Genomic DNA, 19981 nt, shown 5'->3' with positions numbered 1-19981 from the left:
TCTCTAAGTCAATATTCAGGTGTCAAGAATACTAGTTTACAGATAGATGTCAAACTCTAGCACAAATTGTTCCTTACCCTGACTTTCTAAACCAGCCTTCAACACGTTATAAAGCTTTGCTCTTTGCCTTGGCTTCCTTTGAAAATAAGAATGAGGAAGGTGTGAGTTTTTATAGAGCAGAGGGAATTCCTCTTTTCAAAGTCAGCATTGAATCCATGCAGGTATTTTCACGCACAGATACAAAAAATGCTTTTAAAGATACAGGTTCCTCTTTGACAGTTTAGTGGGTGATCCATACATTACGAGCTTGATTTTGCAGCCTTTTGTGATAGGAACCATCCTACAGCAGTGGGGCAAAGGGGGCAAAGCCCTGGAACTCTGCCTATTTTTACCAGCCAAAGGGCTGGCCATATGTATGGGTAAGAGTCATTTTGTGTGAGTTAAGGCTGTGAAGTCACCTCCCAGGGAAGTCTAGGACAAGCCTCTTTCTAGTCTGAAGAAATTTCCTTAGACCAGGTAGGAAAGCAGTGAGGGTAGAAACTCCTGAGCCCACCCGCACTCACATTTCCTTGTCCAAGAACATCAGATTTTTGGGATATAGGCTGAAAAATAAAAACATCCTATAAGGAGACTGTTTAATAAGTTGGGGCAGCCAAGTATGTGAAAGCTCCTGTGATCTTCTCAAGCCTTGTTGGGATTGGCAGGGAGGTTTCCGAAGCACATGGAGGTGGTCAGACACTTGAAAAGGACTAAAGTGTCAAGTGCCAGGCGGAAAAAAAATCTGTTAAATGTTATCACAGTATCTCTTCTCGGTGAGGTAAATTTCCACGCACTTGTGACTTAGTGTATGGCAACTTCATGTGCTGATTCAGGCCATAAACAGTCTGTCTTTATTCAGTGTAAATATGATCTCCCCCAAACACTGTATGCTTCAGGATCTGGTGTAATTCAATGTGAACTCATTTCATCCACCGCACCCCGTTAATATATGATCTCAAAATCATTTAAATCAAGCACATTGTGACATCTTATTCCTGAAAGTAATTCTGTAACAGATAAGATCTTTTCTGTGCTTGCATTGCCATGGTTTTTCTACCTGTCTAGAGGTTTCCAGATATAAATATGTAGAAGGAAGCCTCTCTACAGTATTTGTGGCTTTTTAAAAATAACCACAGGCTCCCTGAAACTGGTGTTGCCTTAGATGAGCTGAGCTAAGAAGTGCAGTGTTCAGCACAGTTGTGGTGGTACAGGATTAACCTCATTAATGAGGCAACAGATTCCTCTTCACCTAGCAGTCTCCATGCCCTGCCCATCAAAGTCTGCTGTAACTCTGGGTCAATACTGGCACTGCTAGGCAGTTGTGCTCTAAAAGCCCAGGCTCCAGCACAGGTACAACAGAAAAATCTTTGTGACTTGATCTTACAGTGCTTTTTTTTTTTTTTTTTTTTCCTGAATGAGCTACCCTAGCACAAGCAAGATTTAATTCAGGGAAGTCTTGTGGTCAGGGTACATGAAGAAAATAGCCTCTAATGACTGCAGTTTGTAATTAATGGACCTATGAATGTTTGTGAGGTTGTCTAGTAAGTTGGAGTGGTTTCGGTAACGGCGTTGGTGTAGACACACAAGCTGTTCTCTTGTGTTACTACAGGATATATCAGTATGCAGCTCTGCTAGCAAGCACACAAGAATACATTTTTTAATTATCATTGAAGTGGTAACGATCCATGATGATGCTTGTGAAGATGCGACTACAGTGATGAAATTATTTGAGGACTCCAGGAAGCTGTGAAGGTTACTGGATTTAATGTTTATGTGTATGGATACGTATCATTCTCTAATTTCATAATCTTGAGATTTGTCCTAGCATTTCTCACACCTTCCTTTTGCAAAGAGGAGGCCGTCTTACTGAGAAGGACTGTGGGCAATGTAGTTAGCCAGGTTTTGAACACAGAGATTTTACACATTGAAACATGATTTAAGAGCATGCACGTTACTTCTTGTACTATAACACATTCTTTTTAAGTTCTGGTCTTTCTGGTTGAGAGAAGAGCTTAAGAGCACAGCATACCTCTCTCAAGATACTCACACCCTTAAGATGATACATAAACTGATCCTGCTCATAGAAGATAAAGCTGGCTGTGTGGATCACAGCGAAATTCACAGGCTTGAATGCCATCCTGCTATTCAGAGGCACCACTCCTGGAGAGCCGACCTTACTGTGGAACCCAGAGTTTGCTGTGCTCAAAGGGGAAAGCCCGTGCTGTCTAAGGCTTAAGACATCTGGCTTGTTGTTGTAAACCTTGAAATTCCAGAGAGTAAAAGCCATTTTCAGGTACTCCATCACAAATCAGATTTGAGGTTATCAGTGTGTACATGTTAGGTTTAGGATTCCTTTTAATCTATGTAAACAGTGTGCTCAAGAGCTGCATATATTTATGTAGAGATCAAAGAGGTGGCAACGTCTCTGGAGAATAAGCAGCAAGAAAAGTCATAAGGATGGTAAATGATCAGTTGCGAGAAGGAAAACTTGAAAAACTTGATTCTAGATATGGCAAATAGGTTACTCTCAGACGTGGCTGTGACATGTGCACATTGTACTGGCATGTCACCGTCTGCTTATAGCCTCTCATTACTGAGTAATATCACATTAGGTCCTGGGGAAGACAGGCTGGCCCCCAGCTTTCTCTTACCTGCAGTTTCCTGCCTTTTCACCAGCTTTTGCCTGCACCTGGAGTGGCATTATGCACGGTCCACCATGCAAGGGATGGGCAAATTTTCACTGCCAGCAGTCTTCTCTCCTGGGAGTGTGCTCAGCTACATGGTGTCCTCCCGGAGCTCCCACTTTTTCTGCTGCCTTGTATTTCTTGCTGTCTCACACTTTGAGTCTGAAACAATACATGCTGAAGTCAGTGAAAATTTTCCTCTGTCCCTTGATTCACTTCTCTGGTGGCTTCAGCCTATTTCTGCTGTGGCCTGAGCATATCCAGCAAAGCACCCAGCAACCTGTGTTCAGAGGGATCAGCAGGCTCCCCTGCCACCTGCCTGCTGGTGCAATAACAGGAAATCAAGTCAGTAGCACCTGGTTTAGCATTACACTGTATGGAACAAGGACCAGGCCCAGAGAGGCTGTCCAACCACCTCTCCTCCACTCGAACTCCCTATTCTCTGTCTGTGTCAGAGATGTCGAGGTGGGGGAACAAACAACCTGACTGAGGAACAAGAAGCCTAGTTAATGACTGCATCTCCCCTCAAACTGATCCTCTCCTTGCACTCCCTAGAGACAGAAAGACTGCTTTGCTTTTCCATGACCATTTGTGTCCCTTCTCTATGCTGCGCTGGCTGCTAGCAGATTGTCTCCTGCAAGCAGCTCCTTTCGCAGAAAGCTGAGGGTGGCAGGGCAGTGTGATGAAAAGCTGCTGAAATGTACTTTTTAATGAGAAAATGAAGTGTTTTCCATTGCGGTATGATTACTTTTTTTCTCAAATTCAGCAAAAAAAGAGGAAACAAAAAGAGGAACATGTGTTCATTTGTTGTAACTGGAGTTTGTGAAATGAAGTCTTCTTGAGAAAGCTAGCAAACATTCATTTCAAAGAATACGGACATTTTGGCATCCAAATGTCGTAGCATGTCCAGAATATAATTAGCTCCCGAAGTGGTTTGAACTTGTAAATATGTCTTTAGATCATAAACTGGTCGGTAGCTATGCCGAGCTTTAAAGCTGACTCTTGGAAAAACAAGGCTTGGAAGGAGAGCTCAAGCCACAATAGACATACACTAGGACCCAAGAGATTTTTTTTCAGGCATGTGGCTCATCTATTTACATACTTTACTGTAACCTTTACAAAAACCTTTGTGCCTTGGGCAGTGGATGAGATTACTATTAGAACAATATAGATAATAACTGTGAATGGTTTGAGTTGTTTTGCTGTCAGTATATATTTCACTCAAAAGTTAGGCTTTAATTTTCACTAGGCAATTAAAAAAAATAAAAAAAAAGAGAGAAACATCTACATTTGCATAGCAAGTGTATGAGCACCTTAGATGTGTATAGATGTGCAGTTGAAATTAAATCTCAGAACACAAGAGACCTGAAAGTAAGGCTGGAGGACACAATATTTGTTGGGTAAACTAAAGTACAGGGAGGTGGAATTATTTCCTATAAATGTGTTCAGTGGCACACTTAAAAGAAGAACCCAAAAGACACCAAGGATATTCCTGCTTCTCCCTTCTGATTTCTAAATATACTCTCCATGCATGGGAGAACCTATTCAGATCAGCAAGAGCTGATCCCGACCATTGCCCAAAATCTAAGCACTTAAAGTCTGTACAGTGCTTTCAAACTATAAAGCACACTATAAGTGCTAAGTATTATTATTACTTTGAATCAAACAAAACCCAAACCTGCTCGAGAGGTTCAAAAATATTTGCTTAACTTTTATGTATTTATTTTAAACTCTGGCTTGACTCTGTGCTTCCTGTTGTCTCCTGGGACTGAAAGTGCAGATACTCAAATGCCACAAGGTGGCTGTGCTAGCAGTATTTCTGACTTGGCTGGAGGCAAGGAGCTCTGGAAATCTCACAAGAAAGCCTTCTGTGTGACTCTCCACAGAGAGTTTAATCCACCTGAAAAGTGGTGGGTGAGGTGTTCGCTGCAGGAAGAGCTCCCGCCAAAGTCAGAGCGTGCTGCTGAAGGGCAGCCAGGATGGTATTATACTTTCCCAGCAGGGAAGCTGAGATTTTGGATGAAGCTCTTTCCAGAAAAGGGGGGGATGAGCACTGGGGTTTTCAAAAGAGTCTGGAGAACTTAGGAAAACCATTTCCATAGACTGCTTCCCCAAATTTTGAATTTTAGGAAGCTGGTGCATGCTGTGATCGATGACTTGCTTCCAGCCAGCAGAGATGAAGGATAGAAAGAGTATCACCTGCATGAGACCAATCCTCCTGCAATTAGTCAAACCATCACAGAGTCTGTTTTCCTCATTTGATAGCAGTCTGGTCGGTTCACCTCTGAGGTTTGCATTGCCGTTTGAAGTCAGATTGAGTCTATTAACCTCTTAACTGCTCCTGGCCCTACCTGGCAGAACTGCATGCTACACTGATTTGGGTGGAATGCCAGTAAAATGTTGGCAAAGGAACAGATGCTGTTGGGACCCAACAGAGAAGTGGTTAGCCGCATGTATGTTGTTCAGCTCAGGAGCCTGAAAGCTCATATTGTGAGAAGCACTTTTCACCATGTGTAAAGTCTGACACGTATTTCAAAGGAAAGCTTTTAATTACAGTTGGCAGGTCTGCCCCCGTGGCTGAAAAGTGACTTAATTTTTGACCCCAGCAGCAGAGGAGTCTGTAAATCAGGCTGCCATCTCAGCACTCATCCGAGCAAAGAGCTGCAGCCCCATTGCCAGCAGAGGCAATACAGAGGGTCAGCAGAGGCAGAGTGTGACCCCCTGAGCTGACTGCTGGACTACGGGCTGCAAGACGAGTGGCTTGAAACAAGTTGCTTCACTTCTGTGCCTCGGTTTCTTCTGCAGCTGCAGAATAGGAGAAACAGGGCATCCTTTCTTTAGAAAGTGCTGTTGGATCTAGGGATGGAAAAAAGCTAGCTGTTATTAATTGTAGTGTGTTCTGGGGACCACAGACACATCCTAACTGCAAAGCTGGCTCCAGCTTCGGTTTTGGACAGTGCCTAAGTTCAGGAGTGTTTCAACTCTAGGTTTTAGGTCAGCCCAGAAATGTCACATACAGGAGTAAAACTGGTTCTGGGTTACTCAAAAGATGGGAAGTTTGGAAAAGAAGAATTCAATTTACAACATTATTGCTGTGGGACAAGAGAATTGCTTGGGAACGTAACAGTCATTCAACCAATGTACAGCCCAAACCTAGCCCGAATTGCTTTGCTGCTTGGAAAAGCATACTTTCACTCAGTCTGGCACCTCACTGCACTTTCATATTTAGCTTCCAGCAAACGCAGTAAGATCCAGAGATCTCATGAATAGCACCCTGCTGAAGAGAAATCAGGCCCTCTTTTTCGGGCATAAACAGAAACCCATCTTTTAGATTATTTCACAAAAATAAGCTGAAATGGAGCTATAGGAATTCAATGTTTTTTGTTTGTTTGTTTGTTTTGTTTTGTTTTGTTTTTAATTTATTTTTCTTGTTCACAGCTTTTTCTTTTCCTGTAAAAAAAAAAAAAAGCTGAAAAATTGAGTAAAGTAAGAAAATGATAAGTTGTGGGGAAAACTTCAGAAATAACTTCTAAAGAAATTGAATGTGCTAGCACCTTTGGAAGTAAACATTTTTTTAAGGTGTCTGGCTCAGAAAGCCAACAAATTCACAGATTTTAGACAAGCCATCCACAGACTGACCAAGAGTTTGCTAAAAAAAAAAAAAAAAAAAAAAATCACCTAGGTAAGTGCCGTACCCTGAAAGCAGCGCCAAGAAGCTTGGCCATACTCAGGAAGCTTTATGCCTTGAGACTGTCACTGTGCTCAGGGTTTTGTGGCAAAGCAGAGGTGAGGACTGACACTACCACCACAGCCCTGACACTTTTGGCAGCCCAACTCTCCAGCCTGGTGTGGGGCAGCCTCCCAGGCAGCAGCTGGGTGCTGGGCCCCTTCTACCTCCACCCCACAGCCCCTTGTTTTAGAAGAGAGGAGGGGTGTAACATGGAACCAACAGGGAGACAAAGCTGGTAAGCAATAAGAAATGGCTGATGGAGAAGGGGAAGAAATATCCTTCCTAGTGGTCGTCACAGCAGGCTGATATGGTTTCATTATTATCTCAGGAAGGAAGTAGCAGTGTGCAGAACAAGACAAACAGTCCCGTTGTGACACCTGGGGACCACAATCGTTTTTACCAGTGATTAGATGAGAAAGTGAGCTTTCCAGCTACTGCCAAGCATCTTTCAAACCACTGTTCCTCCAGAAAAAAGAGCTTGGTTTTGCGCAGAGCCTCCTCGACAGTTCGGCATCCTGACGGTGGTGTAGGCGTCCCTCTGTGGGCAGCACAATGTATGCACACATATTCCTCAGACATGGGCTTCCCTGAATAAACCCCTGTAAGTGCTCCACTCCCAGTGATGGGTTTGCGGGACAGAGTGGCTAGCTTACAGGTCCTCACTGCAACTCGGCCGTCAGATGGATTACTGCACATATTTACTCTGAGCCTGGCTTGTTTCTTCTGTCTTGGCATCTCACAGAACTACCACACCAGTAGGAGCTGGTGGGTTTTAAAAGGTATCAGTAAGGAGCTGGGCAGATTGTGTGATTTGCCTCTTAATGGAAAAACAATTGCTTAAACCTGCAGATACTTTAAAAATCCATAACCTATTCGGATCTTTGGGCATATAACTTTAAAACATTCTGCTTGTGCATGCAAAAACCTGTTGATGTGACAGCTGAGGTGCCAGCAAATGATGCTCAAGGTGGTGAAGCATCACTGTGTCTGCAGAAGTGGTGGGCTTGTGTGCCAGAAGTAGATCCCAGCACTCACACCCAGGGCTGTGGGGCTCTGAGCTGCTGGCAGGCATCACAGGGAGAACTTCTGGGCAGAAGTGATGCTCTTCTTCACCTTTAAATGAGACACTTCTCAATGATCTGGCCCAGTCAAATGACCTCTCAGCAGAAACTATAGGGCGTTCCTACTTCTTCGTGCATGAGTACTGCAGCACAGGAGCTGGAGGACACCAGCACAAATATTTGTGATAGCTGCTGCATGGTGACAATACATAAGAAGAGTGTGAATTTAATTTTGTTTATCAAAATGTGTGAGTCCAAGTGAGAAGGAAAAAAAATATGTTCAATTACAATAGTCCGACTCTGTGTGGTCCAGCTTTATTGGTGTAACTACACTTTGGATCTAAAGCAAATCTAACTACTTATACTTATCACAGCTTTTTTGGAATAGCTTACACTCTCCCTCTGCACCTCCCCCCCCTTCCCCCCCTCCCCAACAAACAAACAAAAAACAACAAACCAAACCAAACCAACCAACCAAACACAAAAAAACTTTGAAAGATACCAGTAAAAAAATCCAGCAAGAAATAAAGGTCAGTGTGGACAACAGTCTTTTAATCACTGCGCCAGCTATTGGTGTTGTGATGAGCACCCTAGATAAGGTGTGGGTAGTGAAGAGTTCCTCGAATAGTAATGCCGCATGTAAATGATTTAGGAGAGAAGCTACATTTAATAACTTGTTTATTATAGTAAATCCAGAATGACTTCATGCTAAAAAGTTGGATGGGTGTAATGCTCCTCTAGCTGAATACTCTGAAGTTTATATGAGAAGCTGAGTTTTTTGGGTTTCAGCTTTCATCATTCCACAAGCAATTGTAGCTATGCACTGACACCACTAGGACAATAACAATGATTTAACATGATAGTAATAGCAATATATTCAAAGCTTCGTCAGAATTTCCATTTTAAACTCTGTTTATTTAGAAATAATATTTCAACCAGTTAAAACTGCATCAAGAACAAACTTGGCATTTGTGGTCAGCCGGATGCCTGGATGTAATTACTTTCTTTTACACACACAAAAAAAAAAATAAAAAAGGAAAGAAAAAAAAAAGTAAAAAGAAAAAATTAAGTTACTTGATTTTTTTCATTATTTTCAAAAGCATTTTTTTCTTTTTTTGTTGTTGTTGCTGCCATTGTCCAGATGAAAGAAGTTTAATCTTAAACAACATGGTTTTGCAACCATGCTGTCCATAAAGAAAACAAATTGCTCTTGGCATTAAAAACAGATGAACAATTTAGGCCTGCACGAAGCTGATCCTCTGGCTTGGAGATCAATGGGAGCTTTGTTATCCGTGCCGCTAGATGCGAGAGCAGCCCTGTGCCGGGGGAACCTCCGGAGCCGAGCTCCCCGCGTGCGTCCCAGTCCACATGTCACTGCCAGGGACTGGGGCTGGGAGAGCCATTCATAAAAACTCCATCGAGAAAGGAGGAGGAACTGCCCAGCATCAGGTCATGGTTTTGCTCCCACGTCACTATCACAGGTGTAAGCTCAAGGCTCAAGAGATTCAGGCAAGGGAAGTGACCCTGCTGCTCTTCCCAGCCATTCCCAAAAAAAGGTAATCCCAAACACGGGAGCTGACAGTAGAGGTGGCCTGGCTATGGTGTCCAGCTCACGGGATAAATTCAAGTTCTGTATCAGAATTTGCTGAATTTTGAGAAAGGATGAAAACTGGCCCAGCCTTTCCAGAGTATATCTGTGATATGTTCCTAGACAGTAAAAAGAACAAAAGCTTGCGCTATAATGAAGCCACGTATCCCTACTCAAAGGACAGAAATCCCAGCAAGGCCACTTACCATATCTCAAGCACTATAAACCCCAGTTAAGGCTGACCTCACGTGAAATCCAAATGCATTTCAAAGGGAAGAATGAAGGGCAAAACCACCCAGGCAACATTAATCCTCTCTTGAAATCAAGTCAGGCAGCTATTTCAGAGTTTATGACCTTAAATGAGAATAAATTGATTTTTAAAAGCCTCTTTTATTTTATTATTATTTTTAAATGTACACCCTCCACCTCCCTGTTTTTCCCTTCTGTATGTCTGGACTTCAGGGAAGAATTAAGACTCTTCAGGTGCCTTAAAACTATTTACTACAGCTGAAACATAACATTAATTTTGATTTACCAGTGTTTAAAAAGTCGTTTGGAGATGATTGCAACAATTGTGTAGGGGAATGTACAAACTTTGAGCTCAGATGACTCATTTTTATGCTTGATTTGTGATTTAGCAGCAGCGTATTAAAGTGTTGTTGCTTCTAAATACAACTGAAATATTTTCTTTTCATAAGGCTGTTTAATATATAACAAAATTCCACAGAAACAAGTGGGAAGCTTGCCTCATTGATTTTAATGGGAATTTGTTTCCCAAGAAGAATTTGCTGGTTCAGTATTTTCCTAGTTGTGCTAAAACAATTTGCATGGAAAATAGATCTGACATACTTGGGTTTTTGATGCTGCAGAAAGACAAAAAATAATAATAATAAAAAAAAAATAGGATGGCCCTTCTTGCAGGGCCTACAAAAGCCAGCAGTCTGCAGTGTTTGCAGGGTTCACAGCACTTGTGAAAGGAAGCAACCTCCTGGGTGCTGTCGGGTGGCATGCAGCAAGAATAACATTTTGGGGAGGAATCAGGGTTTTGGGAGGAATCATGTTTGTGCATGCAGCTGGTGCATGACGGGGGGCTGGTGTTGCCCCACGGCTGAAGATGCTCAGGGCTTCTGAGGCCAAATTTTTGGAGGAAGAGAACAAAACTGGCCATCAGCACGACAGACACTTGGTACATTGCATAATATTGTGTAACTCTCTCTGGAAATAATCCTCCCCTCAGCTCCGAATGATGTGGTTGCTGATGTGTTGTGTGATAATTGTGTCTTTCTGTGGACAGCTCTGGCAATAACAGCACCGCAGTCTCCTCTAGCAGGCATGTCAGGCACCGTCCCGCTGATTTCTGAGGACTTATTGCTTCCGTTGCCTCTGCTTCCCCTCCTGCACCCCCAGATATGACCTTGGCCATGGCTGCATCCCACATCTGTGACACAGCTCTGTTTTTTCAGTGTCCCTGAGAGCCAACCAGCAGTGTCTTGCTCCTCAGGTTGTACTTACTCACCTGTTAGCTGAAGGAGGACCTCAGGCAAACCCCAAAGCCTAGAGGAGGCACAAAGATACTGTTTGTCTTGATCTCCTTGCTCTCACACTGCCATCACCTGTCATTGTTTGCTGCGGTTGGAGCCCCAGGGTAGCTCCTACCCATCGCAGCCTCCATGCACCTGTGCTTGCTCAGGACATCAGCATTGTCCATCCACCAGTGCTGGGGACAATTTCCCCAAGCTGAATGGTGCTCCTGTCTGCTGAGCTCCCCTTCCTGTTGCTCCCAGTTTCTGAGGGGTTGTGCTTCTAAGCCACTCTTCATTTTATTGTAACAGCTTTTATTTCATTTAAAACTCAGGAAACAACACTGGTGTGGTAGATGGTGGACAGAAGAAGAAAAGATGGGCAGAACTTCCTAAACCTTGGACTTCTTTCAGATTCACAAGCTGATGAAAAACCCAGGGGAGCTTTTCCTGTATTGTTTTCATATTCTGTATAGCTGGAAAAGTGAAATTCTTCTGAATGAGCAAGATGAGGAAAATACTTAGCTCTGACGATGCTGGGAAAACTCTGGGGTTATTTTCGTCCACACATATAATTTCTGGCCAAAAAAAAAAAAAAAAAAGGAAGAAAAAAAATCCCTCAAGTGTTCTGAGTATGTGAGTTTCTTATCTTCTATTAGAAAACATAAGCACTGGCAGGAGAAAGCAGACTTTCTTCACTAGGTGCCAGAATACTTAACGTTGGTTCCTCAATATTGGAAAAAGTAGTCAGAAGAAAAACAAGAAAAGTCATTATCTTTTTTTTTTTTTTTTTTTTTTTCTTTCTTCCCCTTTTAATAACCTTTTCAGTAGCACAATGCATTCAAAGCTAGGCACATTCCCTTCAGTGCAATATGGTCTCAAGACATGATTTAGATGGAAAATTTAAGTAAGATTAATGCAATTTATTATCCGCCAGGATATCCCTACAAACCACACTGCTTGGCTGAATTTTTGATTCTCAATCTAATATTTCAGATGAGATTTCCAGACGGGTGTCTTATTCCTCTATTAGTTTAGTGAGGGTGATATAGAGTTTGTAAAACAGGAGAGGTTAAGCTAGTTTTAACAGTTGATTAATCATTTAAATTACTTTGTTACTGTTTGAATCCATTGACTTTTGTTTACCAAGCAACTCCCTGAAACCCAAAGCCAACAAAAACGGCAGGCAGCTCTCCAAGTTGTTAATTTATTCAATGAGTTCTTCAAAGGAGTTCTAAAAGGGGAAAAAAGGAGCAAATTTATAGTTGCATTGAAAGGGTAGAGCAATTCTTGTTCATTGCTTGCTAAAAATGTCTAGGTTTTTATGACTCAGAAAAAAAGCCAATATTCAAATATGCTGGCCAGCTCCTGCAGATGTATATTTTTTAAGCAAATTAAACAAGCACTTAAGAGAGCCTGACTGCATGTTCATGCAAATAATGATTGAAATAAAATCAACTTGTGTGACAAGCCACACATTCCTCTGCTTTTTATGTGCAACTGTGACTTCATCTGAAGTCAGATTCTCTTCCTCCAGAGGAAAATTTGAGCCCTTTCAGCAGGAGCAGGATCAGGCCCATAGGAAATCAACTCAAGAGCACAAGGACAAAGCTTTTTCAAAAGCAACTGCGAATGGGTGATTAAAAAGCCCCCTTCAGTTACACAATGTACATGTGTACAGTTTGCAACTGTCCACTGGGGAATGGAGAAAAAAAAAAAAAAAAAAAAAAACCCCTACATCAAGGAAAAAAAAAAAAAAAAAGGTTAGCTTTCTATTCTGCATATTACAAAGTCCAAGCTTGGTAAATTGATTACAATTTCTTTTCAGAGACCTATCAGGAATAAACCACTAAGTCTTAGACATAAATTTGAATTCCAGAGTCTCCAGCTAACCCAGCTCATAAATGAATTCCTAAATGCTGACTGTGCCAGAAGACCCAGCACTGCAAAACCACTTGGCAGAAGCCATTAGTTTCAATGAGATGAACTGCTCTATTTAGCTCTCATTCAAAACTTTACAGAAATGCCAGATTTCCATAAACACAGGTTTCCTTGAATTTCCAGGGCTTTGATTAACTGGTAGATGAGGGTGTCTTACAAATATAGATTTGTATGCAGAGTTCAGCTCAGAAAGCATGAGAGGCTGGAAACAGACTATAGGCTTTTCTTTCTTTCTTACTTTTCTCTTTCTGACTTAACAGAAAGCAGGAAAACTCCTTTAGAATATTTTGGAGCTGAGGTTTTAATAATTAATAATTAGTCTGCGGTTTAACACTGTTGTAGATCATTTTCCTGTCATTTATATCATCGTGTGTTAAGCTTTTTGTGACAGATTAATATCCTTCAACTTTTATAGTATGGTTTTAAAGTCCTGAAGCAGTAAAAGACTAAAAGAAAAAGAAAAAAACAAGCCCCTTTTTTTTTCTCTTTAAAAAAGTAACTAGTTTGTGAAATCTACTAAGGGTAATAGTTTTTTTTTTTTTTTTTTTAAGGGAAAACATTTTAATTTTACTATTTTTTCTTATATTTTCTTCTACTTACCTTCACTTTTCATGACCCACCCATCAGTCAATCACGTTGAGGTCTGCAATGTTTTTCAATATGTTTCTTATGGTCACAGTGGTTGGGTGAGGAGGTTTTTTTTTTTTTTTTTTTTTTTTTTTTCTATTTATGGTGTTGATGTAGCAGCACCAGAGATTAGAATATTGATTCTCTCATTTTTTTTTCCCCATTATTTTTGGTCCAGTAGCAAATGTCCCTAAATAACACACAAATGCTATACTACTATGCTTGTCGTCATAATCTTTGAATAAATGGCATTGCTAGCAAGAGTGCAAGAACTGCACAGATAATAACATGCAACTATGGTTTATTAACCTTACACCCTCTTAAATCAGTCATAGACCCATAGCAGCCAAGAAAACTATTGTGGTCAAATGCCATGAACTCTAGCTTGCTTTTAGCACTAGGAATATTTCCCTTCTTCTCCAGCTTTTCTACAACATCTCTGCTCCCAAGCAGAGCTTTTATAATAAAAATTATAGTTTATGTGCATGTTTTTTGGTTAGGCTCCGAGAGTCTGATTCAGCATTTTTTAAACTTTTTTTTTTTTTTTTTTTTTTTTTTTTTTTACATTGGTTGTGTGGGTGCTGAGCCATGGAGCCTGTGTGTGGCCCCGCGGCTTGGCACCCACACAGTGGAGTCCTGCTACAGCTGGCAGAAGCTGCTGGGATTTCATAGCACTACGTTAGGCCTTTGGCATTACCCCACCCTTCCTGAGCGCTGCCTTTGAAAAAGGCCATATCCTTTGCCCGTGTATGGATCATGGTCTTTCTAGAGCATTCTGTTTGGGTGATGAATGAAAAAGGTTGCTGAATCCTGTACGTGCAGGAATAAACGTGGTCCAGCTTTTCGTCACAAATTCCCCAAGTTTATGATTGGCTCTTCCTATGGGACTGGCTACCAAGAAGGGGAGTTTGGGTACGAGTGATTGACAGGCATTGTTGGGTTGGCAGAGGGGAATTCAGCCAGTGAGAAGGCTGTTTTGGGAAATGTCTGGCTTTGGAAAATGTAACTGGGGGCTGCACATCAAAATAAATGCAAATCTGTAGGTAAAACCATTAATTTAACCAAATTATGCAGAAGATGTTAAGATGTTGAAGACATAAAATGTAGGTAAAAACAAATGATACTGCTGAAAAATGAGAGCTGTGTTGTGTGGATTACAAGAAGTCCAGAAATGAGCTGAGCAATTTAATTGTGAATAGGATGGAAATGTAATGTTTATGGAGCAGTTACAATCATGACGTACTGGGGTACAAAATCCATGTCTTGAATATTTATGTCTCTGGTTGGGATAAACATCATATAAAGTATAAATTTCAATTTGACTACTTAAAATGTATGGTCCTATTTACAAAAGAAAAACCAGAAAAAGAAATAATTTCAAAAAAGAAATAAGAAAAAAAAAAAAAACACAAACCCAACCCCAAAGATAATTTACTACTGTTGTACTATTTCTCTTAACAGAAATATGTAACAGGAAGAAACCACTGAAACATAGTTGAGCTCTGAAGAACTGTGTTTCTTGAGTATCTGTAAATCTATGAACATCCTGCTGCTTTGGCTGGTTTCTGTGAACCCTAAAGCCCCAGCTTTGGTGAAAGGCCACACACAGATCACAGGCTGTACAGGAGAAACTCTGATCTCTCACTTGGCATGGCACAGAGGCTGTCTGTCCGCTTGGGAGTCAGTGTCTGAAATCCAGCAGCAAAGCTTGTCTTTCATAAGAGAAATGGGCCATCTTTTCTCCTGAAACACAGTCAAAACAAGTGTCCTCCTCCTCTATCCAGATGGACTGTTGTGCAGAGCACTGACTCAAAATAGGGGACCTCTACAAGAATGTTCTCCTCACCTAGATGAGGCACAGATGTGTGTCTCTTACATCCCCCGAGAGCAACCTCAGCAAAGATGCTGAGGTTGTTGCATCAGTGCGAGTGGAGGAGCTCAGGGGTTCAGCTTATCTAGGGAACATATACGGGAGAAGTCTTGGGCTGTAATCTCTGCTCCTAGAGCTGGCTGTGTGTTTTCCAGTGACTGTTTCACTAAGCAAAAATGTGTGGGATAATGTCATCACACCACAGAGCATATCATCTCTTCCATGTGGGATCGATACTGCAGACACGGGGCAGCTCTAATTTTCTTGACAAGGATTTTGTGTCCCCAGGAGGTTAGGACAACTTAGGGAAGGCTTGCTCAGGGTAGAGGGAGTAGACAATAAGAGAAGGGCAGAATGAGCTACGCACAATGCCAAATGAGCCCTTTGTTCGCTTTGTTCTCAACTTAAACATGGTGTTGTCAGTGCCCTGCCAGCTGTGGTCCCTCCCAAAGTGAGGGGCACCAAGGTATGCCCTGCACGTGGTGCTCAGCACAGCACAGCACCTGAAGAGGAAACAGCCCCACCCAACAACCAGGCAACGTGGTATCACATTGCCTGGTGTGCCTACCAAGCCTTACCTCTGACTCCAGAAGGTGGTTTCTTGCATTTGTGGAGAGATGCTGGTGAATATGGGCTGCTCTTACTGTTCAAGTACACTGAGCCTGGCTGTGCTGTACATGTTTGCACAGACACACCTGCACTGAGACACACACACCTGCACAAACGCTAACACATCAGTGGGATATTTACTTGAGATAGAGCCATGGGACGCAGCTCACTGCTGAAAAGGGAGGCAGAGATGTTTTCAAGCATAAAGCACACGAAAATTTCTTTCAGTAAAATTCATACACAAATCGGTGTTTTCAGAAAAGATTCCTACTTTAAAAAACAAAAAACAAAACAAACAAAAAAAAACTACAACAACTAAAAACACACAAAAAAACCACACACCCCCCAAAAAACTCTCGTTATCAGTTGTGCTAGCCCATTTGAGTATGTGAGGAATTCTGCCAAGAATTTTTATTTCAGATAACAGATTCCAAGCGCCCATTATCAGTGTGGAGGAATTAATACTCTATGTTCATATTTTTGCCAACACCAAATGTGGAAAATGCTCAAACCACACCTGTTTCAGTTCTACAACACATACACTTCTGCTTGCCAGCTCTCTAGCTGATAAAATTAGTTAGGGGATTTCTGATCCTTTTTTTTTTTTTTTTTTCTTTTCAAGGCAGTTACAGGACGCCAGTAGCAAGGGTATGTGGTTAGCTCTTAGGGATGTGAGAGGGAAAGCAGAAACACTTCAGATCTTTGGCAGCAGTTGCACTGAGGAAGATTTGGCTGTAATAGCAAAGGCTGGTTGGTGCAAGGGTGCCAGGCCACACCGCGGGCATGAGCGAGGGGATGTGAGGTCAGGCTGCTGAGCTGAGCCGGTCTGCTCAATTCTTCTTTGGGGTATTGCACAGAACCTGAAGCAGTCTGTGTCGTAAAGAGAAGGAGAGGTTTTTGAAAGACGGGGTCTGTGTCTATTTAATGCTCTGTGGCAGATGCTGAGGCTGATGACAACAGTGGTATGCACTCAGATGCACCTAGCAATCAAGTAAAATCTTCCTGGTCACTGGGTTCAAATACAATTTGTGCAGTATTGCATAGCCACCAGGACTCATTTGATTCTCCTCATTAAACATTTGTCTAAAATATATGGTCATCTCTGTCTAAACTTTAAGTTGCAAAGCAAGGTTTTTATATAACCATTTCTTCAGTCATCTGTAATTATTTTGCCTTCTTTCCAGCTTTCCTGTTTTTGTCTCAATATTACAAAATCTAGTTAGAATTACACTGAAAGGACTGGATTATTATCAAAGAACTACATTAACTAATTAATTGTCATCTATATTATGCTAGCGTCATGGTTTACAAAATAGGTTTTCTGCTACAGAAATAAAGAATGAATAGGCCAACACTATTTTATGACTGAGACATCTGGAGACACATATTAAAGCTAAATGGAAATTGAGATATTAAATGGTATAAATCATATACTATGTATTAGACTGGTATTTCAGGTATTGCAGGGGGTGTAGGCAATATATTTTATCTAATAAAGGTACCGGGGAGACATTTCCTATAAATCTAAGTGGGACTAATACAATGGTGTTATAATGGCAAGTGAGCTGTATTTCTGCAGAATGGTTTTGAAATGCTATTGGTGTTTGAAATCAGGAGGTTCACATTTAAGGAAGAACATCTCTAAGAGTCAAACCCAAAACAATTTTCATTCTTTCATGTTTATTCCTCAAACTAACAGGCCTTTTCCTTTTTATCTGAGAAACTGAATCCCAGTATCTCTTCCATGTCTCTTCAAATGATTTATTTGGAAGTATTCAAAGGAGAGTTTAATTGCCATTGTAGGCTAATGGGTTTGAGGCAGGATGAGTGATGGATTTTGCAAATATTTAATGGGCTATATGCACATCTGGCTATTTTTTTTTTTTTTTTCTAAAACACAAAAATTTCTGAAGTCAGCCATTTTTCCTTACCAATCAAAAGAAGAGTTTAGAGCACCTTTAGCAAGAAAAGAAGTTGCCCCAGAAAACAGTCAGGGTGAAGATATTTTCCATGCTGGACCATACCAGGATACAAAGGAAAACTTCAGATTCTGGAAGTTTGACTCATTTGTTTATAAAAATTAAGTGATACTTTAATACTCAAGCTAACTGTTTAATAATATTTTATTTTCTTCTTTGTCTTTCTTTTCCTAAATCAAACCTGAATAGTTTGGAGGACAGCTTTTATTTATAGCTTCTAAGTGAACCAGATATAAAAGTAGAATGGCAAAGCATATTTAGTTTAACTTAAACCTGTTGCAAACTTAAGCACACTGGATCTTTCTTTGCAATGACTTCTTATTTGCTGCTTTGTTTCCAGTCTGTAATTTAGTTTGAGAAGGGATGAAGGCTTCCTTGTGTTCATCCCTTTCCCTTCGTGGTAAGCAGACCATAACATTTCCTCTAGATACCTTTGTGGAGAGTTCTGTACTCTTTCATAAGCATCATTTGTGTTGCCTAAATCATCTTTTTCCAGGTTATCATAGCATCTCTGACTCAAAGATGTAAAATGGAGAATCAATCTATCCTTGTCAAAGTCTGCCAAAATACTGAAGTACTCCACCATCACATATTCATGCCTGACTTTTAAGCTTACTTCTGGATCAATGATGGAAAAGGTGAACAGCCTGAGAGCCTGACTCACTGCAGTGCCTTCCTAGCCATCCCCATTTAACAATGACTGCTTTTGGGGCCCTAGACCTTAGATGGCTCCTTACTCCATTCAGTAAATCATATGCTGTACTATAGTGTGTAATTTCTGAAATTCTGCATGTCATGTTGTAGTTGTCAAAAGTCTTAAAATGTCTGTTATATTTATGCAGGCACTTTTATCAACCAAGTTTATAATCTCACAAGAGAATGAAATCAGATCTGTCCAAAGAGACTGATTGTTCATAAAACAACATTTACTAGCATTATTTCTTTTCCAGTCCTTTACTTCTTCTTTGATTATATCTTGTGTCAGTTTTATTCCTGGTTCTGTAATTGGAAGCCCACAATAACAGTGCTATAATGTTTCACAAATCTGCTCATGGTCAGCTCTCCTGTTGATTCAGACTGTGAGCATTCAGCTTTTCTATCTTCTTTATACTTTTCCTCTAATAGGATGAAAACCTTTAAGCTACCCAAGTACGTCCCGTTAAAAAATGCGTACGATGTAGAACCAAACCAGGATCCTATGGGCTGGCACACAGAGCTGATTTGCAGCAACATAACAATTTGCTGCCCACTCCTTGACAAGCTGTCTGTGCTTGATGTCTGCCCATTGTGACCATGATGGGTCTGTCTGAGGTTAGAGTTACACCACAGGAGTAGGACGAGCTCTCTGCTCAAGCATTCAGGGGTAGTTATAGTGTTCTGGCTGAGGCGTGGCAACTTGGTAAGGTATTGAAATGACATTGGGCTGAATCCCCCCAAAGGAGTCAATTTTAAAATTGCAGCAAGGGCTCCTAAGTCCTTTAGGTCCATTACAAATTTTATCCACTGACTCTTCAGTGATCCAAAAACATGCATGTATACCATCACTGCCATTGACAACCAGTCAGTCCTGTGCACAGCAGGCATGCCTATAGCCCAGCAAAGCATGCACTGCACTGCTCGAACAACCAGTTGGCTTCCAGAACTCTTCTGTATATGCACCGTGTTTATCACAAGTGTGAAAATTACAGTACTGCTTTTCCCCTCCCCCCAATTTTTCTTTTTCTATTTATTTTCTTAATAATTTATGCAAACAACATCTTGAAAAACACACAAAAATAGTATTTCCTGGCCAATTTTTTAAATTATTATTATTATTATTTTCATTTGCTATTGGTACAGGAATGCTTTTGCACTTAACACCTCCCTGAACTTTTTGTGACAGAATATTGCATCTGGAAGGCCCATTCTGAGGTGGCTGGCTGGCCTGCCAAATGCAGGCTCCAAACCCTATCTTCCCCAGGTGCTAAATTACCTTTCCTGATAGGCTGAAGTAAATCTGGGGAGGTGTTTGGATTAGGTTTGAATGGTGCAGTGCAATCCCAGCCATCCCTCTTCCGGATACCCAATGGCCCTGTGAATATTCCAAACTGATAATGTCAGTTTTGAAAGGGAGATGGTCTGAGAAAGCACTTTGCATTGCAACTTTCCTGAGCAGAGATCAAATGTGGATGTTCTAGGGGAAAAATAAAGAGCAGGGATGCAGGTGGAAAATCAGGGTTGTGGATGCATTCCCTCCATGTATGCCAGCTGCATGCTCACCTGCTTGGATAGGATAGCATCAGCATTCATGTGAATATAACCTTCTCTCTGGCACTCCATAACCAACTTGTTGT

The 19981-nt window shown here is 41.2% G+C and overlaps 1 long non-coding RNA gene across 1 annotated transcript in view; it reads right to left on the bottom strand.

Moving 5' to 3' along the window:
* Window positions 1–16270: 16270 nt before the first annotated feature.
* Window positions 16271–19981, bottom strand: part of LOC118164957 — a 42517-nt gene continuing 38806 nt past the window's right edge. Inside the window, exon 4 of the long non-coding RNA XR_004749768.1 lies at window positions 16271–16539. This is a non-coding gene — a long non-coding RNA (uncharacterized LOC118164957). The remainder of the gene's footprint in view (window positions 16540–19981) is intronic.

This window comes from Oxyura jamaicensis, chromosome 3 (assembly GCF_011077185.1).
Source record: "Oxyura jamaicensis isolate SHBP4307 breed ruddy duck chromosome 3, BPBGC_Ojam_1.0, whole genome shotgun sequence".
Lineage (NCBI taxonomy): Eukaryota > Metazoa > Chordata > Aves > Anseriformes > Anatidae > Oxyura > Oxyura jamaicensis.
This window is presented reverse-complemented; position numbering and strand designations above follow the sequence as displayed.